We start from the raw sequence: 17074 nt of genomic DNA on the forward strand, positions 1-17074 counted from the left end.
ATGTGCGGCTCTGCAGTGTGTGTGCCTGTGTGTGTGAGTGTGCATGTCTGTGTGAGGGTTTTGTTTGTTTGTTATGGTGGTGGCGGTGTTACGGCATGTTTTTGGCGCGGCCTTGTACCATTCTCCTCACTGGCAGGCTGACATGCTCCTGGAGCAGATGGTACCGACTGAGAACATGAACACTGCCATGTCCTTGGAAGGGACAGGAACTCTCTCTTCCCCCTCAGTTCCCCTGATTCCATTTTTGACTCCCCGCCCCCCTCGTACTTATTGTTTTCCTCTCTCTTATTTTTTTCCCCACCTTTTCTGTTTACGCCAGTATGCAACTGTTTCCAAAAAAAGAAAATAATCTGACACTTTACTGCTAAGCCGCTAACCTTTGCCCGCTGACCACTGAGAGAAGCTGTAAGCGTGGCTTAGCCTTCATTAAGCCTGTCTTGTCTGTCAAAGCCGATTACCACTGCTTGAAGTTAACCCACAGCTGGACATGTGACCTAACCAGCGTCCACCTTTCTCCAAGTCCTCTCCAGATGTCGCAGTGCAGGTTTGTCCTTTTGCTTTCTGCCACAGTTAGGATACATTTACTGGCTTTGACTGGCTGTCAGCTGTGCCATTATCCTGGTGCATAGCTATCCCCCGTCTTCTTTTGTCCACTGTGTCATGTCCAGTGTTGGGAAGGTTACTTTTAAAATGTATTCCGTTACAGAATACAGAATACATGCCCCAAAATGTATTCTGTAACGTATTCCGTTATGTTACTCAATGACAGTAACGTATTCTGAATACTTTGGATTACTTAATATATTATCATGCTTTTTACAACAACGTGAATGTACTATTGCTGTGTGATTTATTACTGTTACTGAAGGTCCGCGACTCCGAACTGTAGTAAACGGACCTCTGACTAATACGGCGGGGTCCCTGTCGGCTCGTAGCCGAAAAATAGCTTTACTTTGTTGTGTGGGTCAACTTTTCTTGCGAGAGACAGAGAGAGGCGTTGAAAGGCTGCTCCAACGGAACTTATTGTTTTCGGAGGAAAACACGAACACGGTGTACAGTCGAGTCTTAATAGCTTACTTACAACTGGACTCGTCAGGCACTCTTCTTGGCTGCAGTGGATAAGCTGAAGAAAATGGATGGATGGATGGATGTTGTAATAGGATCTCCATATCAGCTTGGAAAGTGATGGTATGTAAGTTGTGTGCAACACATCAGTTCTTCTTCTTGCTTCTCACCACAGCACTTCATTTGTCTCTATCTCATCTCATCCTACTCTGTCACACCAACCCTCTGCATGTCCTTCTTCACTACCTCTATGAACCTCCTCTGTTGTCTTCCTCTTCTCCTCCTGTCTGGCAGCTCCATATTCAGCATCTTTTGTCCAATATATCCTCTATCCTTCCACTGCACATGTCCAAACCATCTCAACCTTAACTCTCTAACTTGGTCATCTAACTGCTCAGCCTGAGCCATCCAGGCTGTGTCCGTATCACTTTTCAACAAAGGGTACCTGTGATGCACCAGCCTACTCCTTCATGTGTTTTCTGACTTGCAGATTATAGATCCAGCAGCATTATTAAGGGAGAACAAGACATTTGCAAAACATGACTTCAAACCAGAAGATGAGAGTTTGAGTTCTGTCTCAACTTTCTCAGACTAAAACTTCACTTTTGGTTTTTATTTTTCTGTTTGGGACACCCTTTGGGTTAAAATACAACCTTTTATAAGCGTTATAAACTTGTCCACCTTTTCCTGTTACCACAGTAACAGAGGAAATGGTACCAGCCGAGCCATCTGCCCACGGCCTCATGGTGTCTTTCTGATTGTTGAGGATCTTCTATTGAATTGGGACAAACCTTCATATTGAAACTGAAGCTAAAATTGGTGCTCAGTGGATTTTAATGTTACGCCTACACATCCTGACCAAAAGTCTGTATCTTACAACTCAGGAGATTGAGCTCAGGGATCAGAAATCATCTATTTTAGATGCAGTGAAAGCAAAGATTACACATTACAAGTTTACAATTGTGCCTTTATAGATGAGTTTTATGTGGTATTATGTACATAAACCCTCTCAAAGGGAGAAATTGGTCATTGAAAACAAATAAATGATCACATTATTATTAATGACTGAGTCGTTCATCTTATTTGTTACTCCTGTTGCTCTATTGATCTGTACACATCACTTATGCAGTACACCTGGCCTGAGAGATCTCAGTTTTGCTCTGTTTTCTCTTTATTGATCTTCACATCAGAAATTTTTACCAGCAACCTGGTTTGCAAATTCTTCATATGGTTTTATTAGCCTTCATTTATTGCATCACACAATTTAAAAATGTTTATAAGACTTCTTCTCTTCATGATTTTTTTGCTGCTGCTTGTCTTCCACTCCTTTCCATAACTTAAAGTTTAGTAGGAGCCACTGTCAGGATATCCAAGAGGGGAATTATCGGAAAGGGGACATTTCAGATTGTGTGTTAAAACATAGGAAATCTCTACTCTTTACCACTTACTTTCCCATTATGCACTTTGATTTAGCACTGGTGGCATAGTGCAACCATTTTTCATCCAACCAGTGGTGGATGCCAACCAGATGCTGCCACGTTTAAACAACGTGTAGTCGATACTGTAATTCATTGTTTGCACCCTGACTTTACAGTCGAGTGTGTGCAGCCTTTGATTCAGGTACAGCTCAGGATTCTCATCAATTACAGCTCCTTGATTAGTGTAGAGTGTGCACAAGCTCTGCTCTTTGAAAGCATAATGATACGGTCCTCCCTTTCCCACCCATACTTTACACACTAATAGACTCAGCCAGAAGCAATCTTACTGCATCTTCATGTACAGTAATTGGGGGAATACTGAGCAGTATGTGGGGCAGGCTTACGGGGAGAAAATGGGCCTCCAACATGTGTAGCGTAATTAGTAACCCTAAAGGAATTTCACTTCTCAGCTTTCCTGCAACTGAAAAACTAATACGGTCTCATAAAAATACAATGTGTTTGGCAAAATGGATTTTGGTTATGCCGAATATTTCCTGTTTAACTACAGTGGTGGTGTGTGTTTGTGTGCTTAGTTTCAGAAAATGATCAAAAGCTCCAAAAGACATGAGTCGACAGCAAGCTTTTTCTTTTATCTCTAATTTTATAACTGTACAAGCCCCATGGGAAGCACACAGTCACCTCTGTGTGATGTGTGTGTTTGCAACCCTCTGCTGCATATTACTGCAATTTCTCCTGGTCTCATGGCTGCGGTTCAGTTTATTAGCTGATGCTGGATGAAAGCCAGGTGTGTTTAACTAAGCCGGGCTTCTGGGACTCTCAGTAAGGAGTCACATATATTGAATAGCTGTCATCCCTTTATCAAAACACTGACAGGGCCCCAAGGAACATCATAATGCTTTAAGGCAACAGTAAATGTCCATTCTCTCACTGCTTGCTTGCTTCTGTGAGGTTTTGGGATCCAGGTTTCAAATCCTCTGTCGTCACACAGATTTCAGTGAATATCAGTGATGTTCTGTTGAGGGTTTGGTTCACAGAGGATCAATATGCCAGGGCTTACAGCTGTGAAAAAGTATCTCCCCCCTTCCTAATTGACATTCTTAAGTTTCATTACTAGTATATTACTGTATTGTACAAACTGAAGAGAATTAAAACCCGTGGGGAATGCCCGCTGTGACCTTGACCTTGAGCACAATTTGTGTGATGAACAATCTTTTTCTTCAAGATTCAATTCAGAGTTTTTATTGTCATGTGTCACAAGAGAAAAGGCATTTCTTTGTGCAATGAAATTCTTTCTTTGCTGTCCACCCACAGATGCCAATTAATAGATACAATAGAAATAGAACATATAAATACAAATAGTACAAATAAATAGCTGAGGACAGAAAAGGAGATAAAATATGGAGATTTGAAACAGATGTGTGCAAAAGAGCTATAGCTTAATATGCTGGCTTAATATGTAAGATAACCAGACGTGCAAATAAATTATTATTAATGTTCAAAATGGGTCAGCTGTTCAAGAGTCTGATGGCAGTGGGGATGAAGGAGTTAGTGAGTCTGGATGTTCTGGATTTCACACTTCTAAACCTTCGTCTCGGGGCAGAAGTGTGAACAGTCCGTGTTGGGGGTGTGTGGGGTCTTTGAGGATGGAGGCAGCTCTCCTCTGGACTCTGCGATGGTAGATGCTCTGCAGAGAGGGCAGCGGAGTTCTGATGATTTTCTCTGCGGTTGTTATCACTTTCTGCAGGCGTTTGCGGTCCATAGCAGTGATGCAGCTGGTCAGGGTGCTCCCCACAACACAGTTGTCGAAGCTGCTGAGGATCTTGGCCGACATACCAAATTTCCTCAGCCTCCTCAGGAAATACAGCCGCTGCTGAACCTTCTTGACCAGCTGTGTGGTGTTCAGTGTCCAGGTGAGGTCCTCAGAGGTGTAGACGCCCAGGTACCTAAAGCTGTTCACCCTCTCCACTTCAAGGCCCCGGATAGACAGAGGTGGGTGAGGCCTCCTCTTCTTCCTCATGTTCACTATCATCTCCTTTGTCTTGTCAGTGTTGAGGGTGAGGTTGTTGTCCTCACGCCATGACACCAGACCGGCCACCTCTCTTCTATAAGCCGCTTCGTCCCCTCCAGTGTCGTCCGTGAACTTCAAAATGAGGTTGTCTTTGTTGGAGGCCACACAGTCGTGGGTGTACAGGGTGTAGAGGATGGTGCTGAGGACGCAACCTTGTGGGACGCCAGTGTTTGTAATAATGCTGGCTGAAGTCCTGTTGCCAATCCTGACAGACTGAGGCCTGCCAGTCAAAAAGTCTCATAGCCAGTCACATAGGGTGGGGTGCAGACCGATTGTTGCCAGCTTGTGAGTGAGTTTGTGTGGGATGACAGTATTGAAAGCGGAGCTGTAATCAACGAATCTTTGTTTTCCAGGTGGGAGACTGAATAGTGAAGGGCAGCAGCGATGGTGTCTGACGTGGACCTATTGGAGCGGTAGGCATACTGCAGGGGGCCCAGAGTGTCTGTGATGTCGCTCTGGATGTAGGCCAGCACCACTCTCTCAAAACACTTCGCAATGAATGGAGTGAGTGCAACTGGTCTATGGTCGTTCAGGCACGTGGCTGAGCTTTTCTTGGGGAGAGGGATGATGGTTGTGGTCTTGAAGCATGTGGGGAGAGTGTTCTGGCTGAGGGAGAGGTTGAAGATGGAGGTAAGAACCTCCGCCAGCTCAGTGGCACATGCTTTCTTTTTGTAATTTCATGAATGATACAGAATATTAGAGAAGTGTTTTTTTACTGATAAACCTTTATACCAACTTTAATGTCACTTGTTTCTCACAAGTTCACAAATGTATGTTTTTATCCTGTATGGTTGCTTTGTGGCTCAGAAAGAAGACAACTACAGTAAAGCGATGACTTTAATTAGTTACAGATGTGTCTATCTAGGACATGTGCCTGTCAGAAGCAAAACATCAGACTGGCTTTAGGCTACGTCCCATTAAAAGCAAATGTGAAACCGTATTTATTTATATAATTTTCAGTCTGCTCTGATTCTCATAATGACTGTCACTGTGAGAGAAAAAGGATGTGCCTGAACCAGGTCCCGAGATTGCAAGTCAGAAGTCGATTTAATGCTCCTTTTATTATTCACAAATTCTCCGTCTGCAGGGACGAGGCCAAAAGCTTACATTGAATGGCCATGATTCTCTGACCCTGAGACAGCATGACATTAAAAACACACAATTCTGTTGTGACAATCACGCCAGGGTCAAAGAAGTGAACAAAGTTGCTTCATCTTCAATAACCATTAAAACTCTATGAAAGGAGAAAAAACAAAGAAGAAGGTCCGCGCCTTGTCTGGACCCTAGATCATTTAGAGATGGATTGGATTGGAGGTTAACTGAAAAAATGTCCCATTCAATCAAGAAATTTCAGAATCTCATTGAAAATAAAGATAACTTTTTGGAATAAGATAAAAACAGCCGGCATACATGATGTTATGAGGGGTAATTAGCAGTGTTTATTATACATATCTGTGACTCAATAAACAATGATTTACACTCATAGGTTTGATTTTAGTGATGCAGAAATCACCATCAGTACATTTTGCAGCAGCATGGCTCTATAATAAAAGCCTGCTTTCAAAACCACAACTTACAGCCATTTGTAACCTCAGTGTGCAAAGACAGTGTTTTTAAAAGACGTAGCTCAAGTAACATAATGGTAAACATGCTCCTATCTCACCTTACTGGAAAATGTTGCTGGCATCTAATTGAAAATGAGCACGTTTTTCAAAAAGCAATATACCTTCAATATTTAATATTATATGACATTAAGGGGCGGTCGTGGCTCAAGAGTTGGGAGGTCGCCTTGTAATCGGAAGGTTGCCGGTTCGAGCCCCGGCTTGGACAGTCTCGGTCGTTGTGTCCTTGGGCAAGACACTTCACCCGTTGCCTACTGGTGGTGGTCAGAGGGCCCGGTGGCGCCAGTGTCCGGCAGCCTCGCCTCTGTCAGTGCGCCCCAGGGTGGCTGTGGCTACAATGTAGCTTGCCATCACCAGTGTATGAATGTGTGCGTGAATGGGTGGATGACTGGATATGTAAAGCGCTTTGGGGTCCTTAGGGACTAGTAAAGCGCTATATAAATACAGGCCATTTACCATTACCATTACATACCAACGTGCTGAAAAGCTATTATGGACAAAAGTATCAGGCCACATCTCTTAATCTCTGAGTTCAGATGTGGTCAGTCCCATTGTGCCAGGTTATAAAAATCAAGCAAAGTCATGACAGTCATTTGTTGTATTTAATTTCAAACTAATACCAGGATAAAAGTTGAGCTTTGAATTGAAATAGTTATTTGGATTATACTATATGTAATTCAGATCTAAAACAAAAGATCAACCGTGATATTTAAGGTCATTTTACAATGTTTTCTGACATTTTTAGACCACTTAATTTGATTAAAATTAATGTGAATTTGTTGTAATGTCAGTAGATCTATGAAGCAGTTTGTTTATGACTATTGGTTTATGTAACTAAAGGTTTATTTGGTAGAAAGTTTACCATAAACAGCAGGGGTCAAACTCTGTTTTTCACCTTTTCAGATTCTCTTTTGCTCCAGTCTTTCCTGCCTCTTTCTAGCTGATATCCTTTTGATGCATCAGATATCTGTGTCTTCAATCCTGAACTCCTGGTAAACACTTTCTGTGCTAACAGAAGAATGAGGCTATACACACACATTCAAGTCCTCACACGCAAACACACACATCCTACTGACTGCTGACAGTGTGGTCCCCGGTTCAGTGCTAAAACAGCTGTGGGTGGCTCCTCGGGGAGCTCAGTCCCTTTGATGATGTACGTTCAGCTAAAGATGCCAGCGCAACATAATTAATGTTTTAGCAGATGTGAGTGCGTGTCTTACAACAGGGGGAGGTCAAAGTCAATTAGGTCCAAAGAAGGTGCATCGAATGGGTTTAAAGGGTCCAATATAACCGATGAGCTTCGTGCCATCTTCAAAACTAAAAAGGTTAGTTGTACAAAAAGCTTTGCTGGGATCCGCTCACCTGTTGTGCCCATCAAGAGATTAAATATAGTCGTATTATTCATCTGTTAAGCTGACTGTAACAGGGCAGGTTCTGCTATAAATGATGTTGCCGCTTTTCATTATAAGTTGTAAATGTCAGAGCAAGCGGTAGTGGCTACCAATCATCTTGGCTCAATCTGAAAATGAAAAGTAATTTTTCTGCAGCTCACTTCTCATCTCTAGCTGCGCGAGGAGTTCCAAATTAACTGACAGTGCCGTTATAATTTCCTGTCCCTTCTTCTTGTTTTCATGCAACTAACACTGGGATCTTCCTTTGGTGTTTTAATCCCCCCCCCCGGCTGTCCAAGTGCATCATGCATGACTGGTTGGGCTCCTTCCCAGTTAGTGTGTGTGTGTGTCATTGTGTAAATGAGCATGTCTTCCTGCAGCCAGGATTAGCAGGCTGCGTGTTACTGAATTCTCTCCAGCATATGCACAGTGGGGTGAAAGGAAATTGAGCGATCAGTGGCGGAGCTATAATAAGCAGTGACGGCCCACCTCAGGACCACCTAGCAGGTGATTTGGAGGGACGGTCCACACATCGGTCATAATGTCATTGTAGTCACTGCTGTTGCTTTGGTGCTGATTTCAAAGCTTTTATTATAAATCACAGCTTCGTTAATCCCCCTCCATTATTACTTAGCTTTATCCTTTTATCCTCCCTTATCTGCCTTACGTTGGAAGTGCTCTCTCCATCTTCAGCGTGTTTGCAGAGAACCTCAGCCTCTTGGGCATCTGCCCTTTGCTTAACCTCACACATCTGTTTCCCCCTCTAGATTCAGGAGCACGACCATACACAATACAATCCCACAACTGCACTGTCATCGGGACTTAGTGACAGCTGCCTTTACGGCGAGGTTATGCTCACCGAAGCAGATGACCACACAATGAATGACCATGGGGATCATGGTGGAAGGTTAGTTTCACTGGTATTATAAGGCAAACATGATTCTTGAGGTATATAAAGGAGGAAACGAAGGTGAAGTAAGCAAGGCCTTGAACAGACTGTGCTCTGAGTAAAAAAAAAAGGTGAGTGGAGGTGGTGTTCATGCATGCACAATATTCTTTAAAACATAAAAATGATCTGCCTGTGCTTCTGGCATCTCAGTATGCTCTTTAAATCACTATGTGACTAAAAAGTCTTTAGTTTCATTATTTTGTGACTCTTGTGTTAGGCATAGTGCATCCAAGAAGGTTATTGTGTTGAGTGTTTTTTAAAATTTATGATAAGAAAAACAAAGCAATAATTTAGATTGCAGATGACTTTAGGTTGCACCATTACATTATGATTATGTAATGGCTTGTATAGCAAAAAGAGTAAGAATAATATCTTTTTATAATGCACTTTTCAAAACTTGCAAGATGCTCTACACCAAACTAGCACATCATATAATTACATTTTTAAAAAAGAAGACTACGTCCTAACACATAAGTGCTGCAATAAGTGGAGAAATGAAAAGAAAAAAAAAACATAAATAAAAGCAGGTCAATAAATCAAGTAAAATCAGGAAAAGCTCTATCTTTATAAGAGATTTAAAAGAGGTCACCGACTCTGCTGACATAATGTCCTGAGGCAGATCATCCCATCGCTCCGGGGCTTTGACAGCAAATGCTATGTCACCTTTAGTTTTTAGCTGCGCCTGTGGAAAAGATAAAAGACCTCTGCTCATGGATCTCAGGCTTTGTACAGGCTTGAATGCTACTGAGAGATCAGATATACAGCAGGAGGAGAGAACGTGAATCTTACTGGGAGGCTAAAACTGGCCTGGAGCAGGTTAATGGATTTTTGGTTGAGGCTGCTGAAGAGGCTGTTGCAGTGATCAGACGTATGGTTATGTTGCGGTCATCACTGTGCATGTCGAAAGCTTTGTCCACTAGTGTGCAATACTGTGCAAAAGTCTTGAGTCACCTGTCATTTCTGGTGTGAAATGACAGTGTTCCACTCTGTGTTTTTTGCTATTCAGGTATGCTTTTACATTGCTTTTACAAAGATGCTTTCTAGATGGTATTTCATGGTGGATGAAGTCGAGTTAGGTGCCTTTTTAATGCTTGAATGATTAATAGGTCAATGCTCAGTGGCTTAGGGGTGAATCAAGAGTTTTGCACATTTCAAATTTTACAATAGAAGCAAAAGTAGAACTGTGGCTGTCACATGCTCTCTATGCTACTTGCAGCTCATTGGATGCATCGTGGCAGCTTGTCACTGACCATTAGGAACTTGGATCCAAACTCAGACTTCTGCTCTTCTTCCTGAGCCCAAAAATCAACTTATGTCGAAATGAATGGGGAAAAAAACGACACTACAGCGGGACTGCAAGGAATTTCACCAGATAGGACATGGAAATAAAATCACTTCTCTACAGTACGAGACGTATCTCATGAGTCTGACTCAGCTGTGATGGTGCTGCTGACTTTGGCTTAATACAGAAATTATCCCCCACCAGCACCCTGTGAGCGGCATGTGACTGACTGTGTTAGCGTCTGTTAGGATGCCTGGGTCGTTGACCCAGGGTTTTTGAGTTTATTATATTATTTATCATTTCTAGCCTTTGGTTTCTTTGTTAGAGTTCTGTCTTATGGTTTATGTCTCTGTGTAATCCTTAGTTGCTGTCTCCCCTGTCGGCTATATCTCCGTGTCTGTGTCTGCCCTGGTCCCACGTCTCTGTTCCCTCTGTAGTGCCTGCCTGTGAGTCTGTTAGGGGTGGGGGGAAAAATCGATACTGTGTAGTATCGTGATATTTTGTTTGCTAATAATGTATCGATACAGGGACAGCAGAAATTGATATTTTGTTACAAAAAAGTTTTTGTGGAAAAGTTTTCCTCTGACTTCAGAGCATGTTGATCCTTTTTCTGAGCAAGAATCCTGACATTCCTTCGCTGTCCAAGGAATTTAACTTTAGTTTAACTTTTTTATGGCAGCAATAAACATGACAGTTTACTTATTTTAATTTAAGACATGTTTTATTTTAATTAAGTTTAAAACGTTTTTATTTAATGTAAAATTATATTTTGTTTTAATTTACTTTCTTCAGTTGCTGAAGGGGCTGCATAGTTTTCACAAATTGCATAGTTTAGAATAGTTAATATAGTTATATATACTTCATAGTTAATAATTGTACCAGATGGTTGCATTCAGTTAAGTTGGACTAGACTGTAATACAAACCGTTCAGTTTGTCAACAATAAAACTGACTGAAATGAGAGAAAGACTGAGTGTGAGACTTTGTTATTAGATAAAATGAATATTGATAAAGTTTACCTTTATGTACAGAATCTGAATATCGCAAAATATTTTAAAAAAATTTCTATAATATCGTATCGTGCGTTAAGTATTGTGATAATATCGTATCGTGGGATGTATGGTGATTCCCACCTCTAGAGTCTGTGTCTGTAAGTTCAGTCTGTGTTAGGTTTCCTGTTTTACTTTGAAAGTCCGTGTCTCATGTTAATGTGTCTGGTTGTGCTTCCTTTGTCTCGTTAGGCCTGTGTTGCCCCAGCTGTGTTTCCCTCCTGTTTCCTATTCCCTGATTGCTTCCTCTGTGTATTTAAGCCCTGTGTTTCTCTGTGTCCGTGTCGCAATCTACCGGTTTCTGTGCTGTGTGTTCTGTCTGCTTGCCTGAGTTTATTTGGCGTCTCAGTTTTGTTACCTTATTTGAGTTCAGCATTAAAGCTGTTTTGAGTTTACATTGTGCCTCCGAGCGTCTGCACTTTGGGTCCACCATTTCTGCCTAACAGAGTCATGCTTTTGTTACAACTAAAATAGGCTGACTGTAAACCAGACACAGAAGAAAACACTTCTCGACACTATAAAGTCTTTTTATGGAAGCGTATAGCATGAAGTGGGAAAATCCAGATGCTCAGTGTTGTCTGTTTACCTACAAACCAACAATCATCTGTCACATCAACTGTCATCATCGGAAACATAATGAGCCGTCATAAAAATAGATACACATCTGTCGCACTCAACTGTTTTGACTTGATGTAAATTGCACTGTCAGTTCCAGCTGATGCATGTTTTTGTAAAAAAAAGCAGAGAGTAGGAGATTTCAATTGGAGCAGTTTAACAGAGTATTTCTCTGTCTCTCTGGGGGGGTGACATCAGCTCTTTTATCTCTAGAATGAAGGTGAAAGTTTGGATCTCATACAACAGAGTACAGCTGCTATCATTAACCTGTATGGAATTAGAGTAAAGCGCATTTTTTTATTTCACACAGTTCTGCTCACCTCATGTCTGAGCCATGAACATCTCTGCAGAGAAGTTGCCAAACTTCACAAAACAAACTGTTCATTATGTAAAGAGCAAGTTGGCAGAAGTTTGCATATTTGCTGTCACGCTTTGTTCCTCGAGTTTCTGGGGGTTTTTTTTTTTAAAAAGTGGTGGGGAGTGAAATTACTGGTTACATAAGGAACACAATACTTGTTTTGTCATGAAAGAAGCTATGATTTATACCCTCTTTAGAAGAATTTGATCAAACACGGGATATTATTGGTCTCTTTGTAGGGTGTTCCTAGTTGGATTGGTTTTGAGCTCAGATATGTGCTTAGTTGCTTGTTGCCTTCAAAATGTATTAAAAATGTGTTGCCATATTTTTTTAATCATTTTTTCCTATATCAGTGGTGTGGTTTTTTTCCATCTTTAATGCTAAATTATTTGTGATTTGACTGGTCAGTTACAATTTCCACCTTTTATGATGTGATCCTATTAACATAGAACTGGAGAATTCGTTAAAATCTGTACAGTCGTGCACGGTATATTATTCTTGGATAAAATGACAACTTAGACTAAGCCATGAAACTACACACTAGTTAGTCCCAAATATGAGAATCTGACCCCAACACTTGTTGTATTCAACTGAAGCTTCACAGAATGAAGTTTGTAATAAAACCTTGTTTTCTTTGTGGTCTAATTTATTCTATTATTCTATTTATTTATTTCTGTCATGATCCTGGGTCTGCTGACCCAGCATTTTGTGTTTAGTTTATGTAGCCTTCAGGTTTCCTAAGTTCATCGTTATCATGCCTAGTTGTTTCTAGTTATTTTCCCCTCGTGTTCCACTATGTTATGTCTCCCCTGCTTTTCATGTATTTCATGTCTGTGGCTTATGTTGTCAAGTTCAGGTTGTCATGTCTATATCTCACTGTGTTTCCTGTTTTATTGTGAAGAGGTCTGGTGTGTCTGTGTTCATCATGTTCAGTTACTCTCCCCCTGTGACGTAATTATGTTCATGTGTCAGCTGGGTTCCCATGTGTTGCCACTTCCCTCATTATCCTCCTGTGTCCATTTAGTCTGTGTGTTCTCAGTCATTCTTTGTCAGGTCGTCCGTTGTATTCACCCGTTGTATTCGTCCGTTGTTTCCTATGTCTCCGCTCCAGGTATCCCTGTCAGTTTGTTATGTTTAGAGTTTTCTATGTTTTGTTTTAGTTCACCCAGTTTAGGTCATTGTTTAGTTTTCATCGATTCCCTATTATTTTGTACCCTCGTTTCTTGCCTTAATAAACGGCTTGTTTTGTTATTCACATCTCATTTCGGTCTGCGCTTGAGTCCTTCCCTGCAACATACGGTCTGCCCTAGCCAGACCGTGACAGTACGACCTGACCACTATGGACTCAGCAGACCGCGAGCTTTACGTGCGTCGGGAGGCAGCCTTCGCCCAGCTTGAGGAGGAGCTCCGCTGGAAGCCGTGGCGCGCCCCCGACTATGAGCGGATTTTCCACGGGACTCGGCTGGCTCTCGGAGGTCCCAAGAGCTGCCGTAAGTCCCCGACTGTTTCCAAACCTCGTCCGCTTCAGGTGGGAGTTTTTCGCGTGGCTACAGGCGCTCACGCTCCAGCCTCGTTGTCGCCGTGTTGTGCACCGGGGGCTCAGTCGCTCGCTCCGCCGGCTTCCTCCACTCGAAGGAAGCGGCGCGCCCGTCGCCATAAACTGGACAATGCCGAGCTCACGGTGGTGAGTAACAATGACTATTACCCTCACGTCCCGTCTGATGCTAACAACAATCGGCTCACTTCCGATCCATGGGGAATTTCCCTTATGGATGACGACGTGGACTGGGAGGATCCGTTTTGTTTTACTCCCTCTACACAGGGAGGGATGAAAGACAATTCCCGCTCGCCTAAGCCTGCACATACGGTTAAGGGAAAGACTGTTAATTACGTTACCAGGACAAACACACTCGGTTCCGCTTCCGTCTGTTCAGGTTCTGTCAGGTCCGTTTCAGTTATCCCTGAGTCAACCCGCTTTGCTACCACTAACCCACGGATTTCGAAAGCTGTTAAAACTAGGACTGCAAATGCTAAGACTGCTAAACATGAAGTGGACGGCGGGTTCATTTTTGATAGATCCGTTTTTGTCGACCCTGTATGTGTTGACCCTGAGCCTGCCGTTTCTGCGACTGTTTTTTCTGAGCCTACTCCCGTTCCTGCTCGTGTTTCTCCTCCCGGGGCAACTCGGGCCCAGCGTACCTCTGCACCCGTGTCTGTTCCTCGGGTGGGGGAGACTGAGGCCCAGTTGGCTCCCGCTCTGGTTTCCAGGCCGGCTGAGGCTCTGACCCTTTCTGCACCCGTACCTGCTCCTCGGGTGGGAAGGGCAGTTGCCCAGCCGTTGCCGGTACCTGTTCCGGTCCCCAGGGTGAGGGCAGCCAGGATACAGCCCGTCTCCGCACCCGTTCCTACTCCTCGGGTGGGAGTGGCTAGTGTCTGGCATGCTCCCGCACCCGTCCCTGTCTCTACTGAGGGCTCAGGAGAATTCGGTCTGCAATCCACACCGCCATCGCTACTGCATGCCTTTCAGTCATTAGCTCAGTCGTTAGCTCTGTTAGCAGCCCGGTCCGTAGCTTACATTCCTGTGCTTCCGTTAGCCCAGTCCTTAACCCACTGTGCAGCTCAGTCATTTGCTCCACCTGCTCAGCCTTCTGTTCAGCCGGTGGTCTCTGCACCTACTGGTCATGCCACGTCAGCTGGAGGGCCCGAGGAGCCCGTCCAGCCTCATGCCACGTCAGCTGGAGGGCCCGAGGGGCCCGTCCAGCCTCACGTCTCCGCTGGAGGGTCCGAGGGGCCCGTTCAGCCTCCCGTCTCCGCTGGAGGGTCCGAGGGGCCCGTTCAGCCTCCCGTCTCTGCTGAAGGGTCCGAGGGGTACGTTCAGCCTCACGCCGCGTCAGCTGGAGGGCCCGAGGAGCCTGTCCAGCCGCCACCTGCGGCCGCCTCGTCGTCGTCGTCGTCGTCTGCTGCGGCTCCAGCCTGTGCTTCGCCTGCTGCGGCTCCAGCCTGTGCTTCGCCTGCTGCGGCTCCAGCCTGTGCTTCGCCTGCTGCGTCTTCAGCCTCGTCTGCTGCGGCTCCAGCCTCCGTGTCTTCAGCCTCGTCTGGTCCGGCTCCAGCCTCCGTGTCTTCAGCCTCGTCTGGTCCGGCTTCAGCCTCCGTGTCTTCAGCCTCGTCTGGTCCGGCTTCAGCCTCCGTGTCTTCAGCCTCGTCTGGTCCGGCTTCGGCCTCTGCCTTGTCTGGTCCAGCCTCGGCCTCTGCTTCTGTGTCGGCCTCGCCTGGTCCTGCAGCTGTGTTGCCGCCGCCCAAGCCGCGTTTTGCCCCTTGGAATCGCCGGCCGCTTTCCGGGCCATTAGCTGGACATTTTTGCCATCGGGGTCGGCCGCCTGAGCTGTTGAACTGTGACCTGTGGTGCTCGCGACCTCCGGGTCGGCCCCCTGAACCTTGGAACTATGACCTGCTATGCTGTCGGCCTCCGGGTCGGCCCCCTGAGCTCGTGGACTATGGGCTACTGGACCGTTGGCCTCCTGGTCGGCCGCCTGAACCATGTGGACTCTTGTGCTGCTGTCGTCCAGGTAGGCCACCTGAACTGTTTGACCATGAACTCCTGTGCCGTCGGCCCCCGGGCCGGCCCCCTGATCAACTGAACTATGACTTTCTGGACCGTCACCCTCCGGGTCGGCCCCCTGAGGAGTCATGTACTGTTCCCTGCGCTCCTGTTTTTTTTTGGTGGACATTTTGGTTTTGTGGCCTTGTTTCTGGCCCTCCGTCCTGGGCCCCCGCCGCCCGCCCTTGGTGGGTTGTCTTTTGGTTTTGTCTTTTCGGGGTTTTGGGCGTCTGGAATCCGCCCTTGAAGGGGGGGCTCTGTCATGATCCTGGGTCTGCTGACCCAGCGTTTTGTGTTTAGTTTATGTAGCCTTCAGGTTTCCTAAGTTCATCGTTATCATGCCTAGTTGTTTCTAGTTATTTTCCCCTCGTGTTCCACTATGTTATGTCTCCCCTGCTTTTCATGTATTTCATGTCTGTGGCTTATGTTGTCAAGTTCAGGTTGTCATGTCTATATCTCACTGTGTTTCCTGTTTTATTGTGAAGAGGTCTGGTGTGTCTGTGTTCATCATGTTCAGTTACTCTCCCCCTGTGACGTAATTATGTTCATGTGTCAGCTGGGTTCCCATGTGTTGCCACTTCCCTCATTATCCTCCTGTGTCCATTTAGTCTGTGTGTTCTCAGTCATTCTTTGTCAGGTCGTCCGTTGTATTCACCCGTTGTATTCGTCCGTTGTTTCCTATGTCTCCGCTCCAGGGGCCTGTTCTTCGTACCGCGCTAAGTGAGTTAGCTGGATGAGATTGTTGACGATTTCGCGTGATCCTGGATCGTTCGGTTCCCCGAAGCTCATCCGGGACTTGCTGTCATAGCAACAGAGCCGTAAGCGTAAACCTGCTCGGGAGCAGGTTTACTTTATGTAAACAGGATTAGATCGCGGCCACGCAGGTATGTCTGCTTCATTTATACGAAAGCAACAGCGATATTCCACCACTGTTTCACCATAAATAAATAACATCAATGTAACTAAAGATAATGCAGCACTTGATCCTTTTATTGATGTCACACAGATACATACAGGTCATTTCCTAAAAAAGGGAAATGTACTATTAACATTCTATTACATGTATGTGATTATTACAGATGTAATTCATATTTCAGAGTAGTAATTGCAAATCACTTCGTGTAATCAAGATGAGAGACCACGGCTATAAAAGCGAAGGTGGATTTGGGAAGTCTGTCGCAGCCATGTCCTGTCCGTTTACGCGAGAAACCCATTGCGGAAGGTGCAAGATTGATAAGGAGAGTCCTCAGAATCCAGCGTATATTGCGGGACAGACAGGATCCTTTAGCTCAGCGCGACAGTGTGCTCATAGAGAGATATCGGTTTTCCCGTGAGGATATTATTTACTTAACCAACTTGTTGACGAGGGGGTGCAGGACCACCACCTGTCTTTTTTTTGCTCTGCCCTTTTCTTGGTTGCTGTTATGAACAAACAAATAGATTATTTCAGGGTCTCTTTCCAAGAGACGAAAAGCAATATAAGTGATAAATATTACCATTCTGTAGAATATTCTTATATTCCACTTTTACTTGTTCCCATGTTCTAGTGGGTCCTGTTGTGGCTCTAATGTGAAAGGGGATATAATATAACAATATAATATAATGTAATATAATATTGGATAATATAGTGTAATATAAT

Source organism: Diplotaxodon limnothrissa, linkage group LG4 (genome assembly GCF_057381915.1).
Source record: "Diplotaxodon limnothrissa isolate DT_005_m linkage group LG4, D_limnothrissa_male_GT1.1, whole genome shotgun sequence".
Classification (NCBI taxonomy): domain Eukaryota; kingdom Metazoa; phylum Chordata; class Actinopteri; order Cichliformes; family Cichlidae; genus Diplotaxodon; species Diplotaxodon limnothrissa.